Raw genomic sequence first — 6,000 nt, 5'->3', positions numbered from 1 at the left:
GAGCGAAGGTGAGGAGGAGGAGGAGGAGGAGGAGGAGGAGGAGGAGGAGGAGGAGGAGGAGGAAGAGGAGGAAGGCGGGTGGCGGTGCCGCCTACCGGCGATCGCGGGGGGAGGTTTGCGGCGGGGCCTGAGCCCGCCTCGTAGGATGGGGAAGAGGCCGGGGACCGGCGGCGACGGGCACCCAGGGACTCAACGCGTCTCCGTGGGCACATTGGGTCCCTGCGTGGCCATCGCCGCAGGGCCCCGCCGCCTTTTCTTGCCAGAGTTTTGTTTCAGCAGCCTCTGATATGGCTTGCGCGGTCCATCAGCATCCGAGGTCCAGTGCTCAAATAATGAGCATCGGACTGCAGCTTTGATATCTCATCTCTTAGTTCTCTCATGTTTTGCGCGTTGGTGCAGGGTTTCAAGCTTTATTTTGTGCATCAGTGCAACTAGAAAAATAGTCCTTTGTCCCATCACAGAATGATCTGAAGAGCATCTATTCCAAGATCCTGCTAGAGCAGGATCTCCTATAGTAAACCACAAAGGAACAAACTCAGGTGGATTTTTAATGATTCCAGAGACTGAGACTCCACAACCTTCTCTGGGCAGCCTGTTCCAGTGCTCTGCCACCCTCCGAGTGAAGAATATTTTCCTCGTTTCCACGGAACCTCCTGTGTTCCAGTTTGCATCCATTGCCCCTTTTCCTGTCACTGGACACCACTGAGATTAAGCTGGTTCCATCTGCCTGACATTTCTTCTTCAGCACCTCATTAAATTCCCATAAATTCCACCCCCATTCCCTGTTCATTGATACATGCTCTCAGTTCTGCAGTCTGTCACTGCTCTGGCACTAGGTTTGAGAAGCCACAGCAGGTCAGGTCAGTACATCTCTGAACACAGTGAGTCCAGTGTTGGAGAACTTTTCAAGAACTTCAGTAACAGAGTTAAATTATGTTTCCCAGAATATCTTTGTGGACAGAGCTTTATGAGACCATTTATAATCATGGAAGACACATCTTGGGCATGAAAAGCCATACCCATGCTACAGAACTATCCCTACTTCCCCAGATGCCATACTCTTGTCCACAAGTGTGGAAGAATTCAAAAGGTAAGCTGGAAACGGTCACTGACACTAGTCCATTGCTGTTATGGCAAATTTAGGGAACCAGATCAATGGGTCTGGAGTTACCAGATCACCTCCTGACTGTTCTCTAGAACCACATAGTATTACACAGCCATTCCACAGTGCTGCAGTACTAGTAAGTTGAGTCTGCAATGGGAAACTGCATTTCAATGTACTCAGTATCAAGGGGTGGAAGCTACCTGGATTATTATGTCTCCTAAATTCATCATCATTGTTTTCATGGGAAGTTGAGGCAAAACAGCATTTTAAAGCTAAAAGGGGCCTGGATTAAAAAAAAAACAAAAAAAAAAAACCCAGCTCTTTTGATTGTAAATAGTTATGGAGCATTTTCCTATGCTGTATTTTCCTTCTAACAGCATAATTGCTTTTTATTTATGACAAATGAATGAAGCTTCACAGCACAGAACATGTAGCCCATGCTTAGAAGTGGCAGGGAAAAGCATATTAGAAAAGATAGACAGAGGACCCCATGATTTGAGCGATGTCACACTATTCCAGTAGCAGCTCATACAGCCTGCTGTGTGTAATAAAACCCACCAAGGTCACCTGCATGATTAATTTAGTGTGGGAATGAAGGTGACAGAAGCAGCAAAAAATCAGATAGTAACACACCTAGCTCAGATATTGGTGGAAAAAAAAAATCACAGCTCAAGTCCCCCATTATTTTGGCTGGAAGATCCTGTTGTTGCACAGTTTACTGATAAGGACAAGAGTGATAAAGAGTACATGTGCTGTGCCCTTCTGAAGAACCTAATGTGTTTTGACACCATCCCACACTTTCCTCAGAAGACATGCCACCCAATCATTATTAAATGCACCATATGGAGTTGCACTGTAGTTATTGCTTTTATGATTTTATTTTCTTTTTAACAAATGACATCTTTTCATTTCCTGACAACACAGATGGCAGCAGAAATACTTCAGCTATACTTGTATTTTTTAACTTAAGGCAGACAACAGAAATGATACATTTTACCTAACAATCCTAGCACTCCCAGAGTAGTCTTAAATGTTGTAGTAAGGAAAGATAAAGAAGGAATAAAACTAACCACAACTCTGCCCCCTCCCCTTTACATAAGGAAATTTCTTACCTCAGTTTTCAAAAGCTATAGCCCAGATTATCAATCTGTTCAAGTTTTACTCAGGGTGAAGCAGGCTCTTCCTAGCATAAATTAAAACCTTATCAGCCTGCTCTCAATCTTCCTACCCTGCTCTGGGCATCAGGGAACCATTGTGTCAACTGGACATTATCAGAATGCGATAAACCATACCCTTGTCTTTGACCTGCTAGCAGTTTTCCTGAGACCTGTGGATCACCTCAAAGGTTTTGTTTTTCATTTCTTAGCATTCAGTCTTCTGGCTCTTAGTAACCCACATGTGATTTAAGAGATCATAATACATTATGGCAACTGGTGACAGTGCAGTGCATTTAAAAGAAAATTGCTGTAATGGAAGCATACTGCTAAGTATGATGATACTTTTGATATTAAAGGAACAATAGTGGATTAAGTATTGCAAGACCAGCTGCTGTGCTTCTTTATTACTTTGCCTGAGCTGATCAAACTTTTTTAGCTCATGGGAAAAGATCTGAATTGAAAAGTCTATAGCTTTCTCCTAATACTCCTGCCTACTGCAACATATGAAGTCTGGGTTTGGTTTAAATAGCTGTTTGCCCTCACTTCATAGAAAAAGGCATCTTACCTTGTTTTTTAATTGGAAACCCACATGTTTATATGAAACTCTTTGGGGTCTTGGTGTTAGACCTCTGTAAGAAATGGCCAAACACTGATACGTGGTGAAATGGAGCCCCTAAAGCCAGTAGCAAGAAGATATGAGTTTGATAGTAACTACAGTTTTTGTACACAGAAGAATCAAGCTCAGATTACTTTAGGTGTAGGATGTCATCAAGTAAACATCCAGGTATGTCTTCTGGAAGGTGTTACACAGTCCAGCTGAATGGGATGTTCAGCTAAAGGTGTGGATGGGAGGAAAATTTTGTTTGAGGACAGCTTGTAACCATTCTGCACACGTGGATCACCTACCATAGGAGGATAGACTGAGAGATGCAGGGTTGTTGAGTCTGGAGAAGCCTTCCAGTACTTAAAACGGGCTTACAAGAAAGATGAAAAAGTTTACCAGGGAGTGTAGCGATAGGACAATGGGTAATGGCTTTAAACTGAGAGAAAGTAGATGTAGACTAGAGATTAGGAAGAAATTATTTACCTGAGAGTGGTGAGTACATAATGTGGTATATAATCATATATATCCACATCAGGATTTACTGTGCGAGATCTGTGGTTTACTCCCCATTCTGAGCAGTGCTTAGGTGTGACTCAGTCATGCATTCCTCTCTTTGGTCTTCATTTACATGCTGATTCCATTCCTAGGACAGTATTCTGTGTAGTCAAAGATGTGTGGGGACTTCCCTGCAGATATCCTTCTCCCCCAAAATGGATTCCTACAATTGAGCAGCAGAACACTACAGGAGTGTGTTACAAAGAACCATCCTGCTGTGGTTAAGGATGGAGAGACAAGAATCACAATGATTTTGTAATTATTGTGATGCTTCCAATCTGTATCAACACTCTACAGAACTGTCCTGAGATGCTGTATTACATGGCTCTCATGTACTGATAAAGCAGTTTGAACATAACCTTTATGATCAGTTATAAACCCTCTCACATGGATATTTTGTTCATTTACACTGCCGTACTTTGTTCCAATCATATTCCTTTCACTGAAGATTCGGTAAAGTTTAACATGGGAGACAATAACAAGAGCATGTAGATGATGATAACATGAAAGATGAAGTATGTCAGGCTTGCTCATAGAGCCTTTAGAGAGATGACAGCTAAGTGAAGCAGCCAGTATGCTCATTTAGCTTACTCGTCTCTTGAAGAAAAAAATTTTGCCAGAAAGGACTTTGTCTACGGATGAATTAAGAGCATTTAATGTTATCATGTTCTAATTTAAATAATTCTGGTTTATATTTCTATATGGAAAGAGCAAAATAAAGTGCTGTAGACATGAATTTCAAATACATACATGTCTTAATAAAAGTGATCAAGCTTGAATATACTGATTAACATCAGACTGCATCCTAGTCTTCACTTAGGTTGTGTACCAACCATATTATGCCTGTTTGAACAATGAAGATTTATGCTTGTAATAGTGAATTTCTTTGAAACTAATTTTGAACCAGGGAAAAAAATGTGATGTGTCAATTCTTCATTTACTCTTCCATTCCTCTTTTCAGTTATCCTCTGCCATTAATCAGATCTATACTCTGAATGCATATGCTACATTTCATTCAAGAATTACAAAGTGTTACAAAAACAATGATTCATGGAGATTCACAACCCTCGTCAAGTTGGGTAAATATTTATGTAAATGTCATGCAGATTGGCAAACTGAGTCAGAGAGAAGTGGTGCTTGTGAAAAAAAAATCCACTAACTTTGGATACATGTTATTTTTATTTTATTTTTTTTTTCCCTACTCAGTTGAAAAACTTACAACTTCTGTTTTTCAGATGTGTTGAGTGTGCACACAGATACAGAGAAGTCAAGGAAAACCAGGTAACAAGAGCAGCAAGTGTTGTGACCCAAGTAACTGGCCACATTTTCCTATAGAAATTTTTAACATATAAATGGCTATTCTTCTTCCAAAGCAGGTGAGTCTATTGTATGACCAACAGCTGAGACCTCCTGAGATGATGCTTAAAAAGAGATGAAAGGACGGAGTCTCAGACTAGGGAATACATTATAATAGTCTCTCCAGTCTCACTGAAGGCACTGCAGATCTCACAACAGTAGTTTAATATTTACTTCTCTATGCATAAGCAGCACCATGTCTTTAAAAATTACATTTTTCAGATTGTGTCTGCACTACAAGCACTGTATCCTTAAAATGTATTGATTGATGAAGCAGACAAACTAACTGTTTCTGGTATTCCTTGACTGTTCTTAAGATACATTTATACCCTGAAGTTGTAAATGTGAGAAACCAGGCATAAGCAGGAAGCAGATTGCCTGCTCAGTGTAGATCTCAGGGAGGATCCCTGTGTAGAGTTACACTGCTTTCTAAATGCCTACCAAACCTTAATTGTTTGTGACAGAACTGGGTTTTGTCAGGTTAGTGTAAGATTTTGACTATAGGGTCAGAAGAGAATAATACAATTCAACCAGTAATTTAAAAAAATAGCATTTCCTGCCTTGCCATGGAAAACAATCATAAAGAGCAAGAAGAGAGAGTAAAGTATGTGCAAGAAGTGAGAGTAAAGCATGAGAGTAAAGAAGAGATGATAATTTTCAGGAAAACAGAAATATTTTGTTTGAGTCTTCCTAACAATGTTGCTTTCAAGGCTAAACTAAATCATGTGGTGGTAGGTTCAGTGGTTGGAGAGAAATTAGTATTTTGCAAGGTTGTTTCAGTACTTCATATTCTTTTTTTCTGACGCTCTGAAAAGTGTATGAGACTGGTACAGGAAGATCTTCCCTAGATTCTGCCCATATTGCAGAGTAAGAGTCACGCAGGCAGTAAAAGCTGCAGTTCAGCAGCGAGCCAAGAGAGGATTCAGGAACTTTTTGGAGAAGTGTTTCCAGCAGTGACTTTCAGATATAATAATCTCCAAGCCTCTGGTAGATGGTGCATAGACTATTGTATTTTCAAATAAAACTGTGATGATAAAGGTGCATACAAAAATCTGACAGTGGCCCATTGCTCCAAAATGTACGACCCTTTCCTTATTCTATACAGTGGAAATGCCAGTAGTATTCTTCAGCAGAGAAAGCATGGTTTTGGAAAGATTTAAAGCTCTAAGTCTTATAGATTCTTTATGACCAGAGAAAATTTAGCAAATGAAAACTGAAGGCAA

This window comes from Pogoniulus pusillus, chromosome 3 (assembly GCF_015220805.1).
Source record: "Pogoniulus pusillus isolate bPogPus1 chromosome 3, bPogPus1.pri, whole genome shotgun sequence".
Classification (NCBI taxonomy): Eukaryota; Metazoa; Chordata; class Aves; order Piciformes; family Lybiidae; genus Pogoniulus; species Pogoniulus pusillus.
This window is presented reverse-complemented; position numbering follows the sequence as displayed.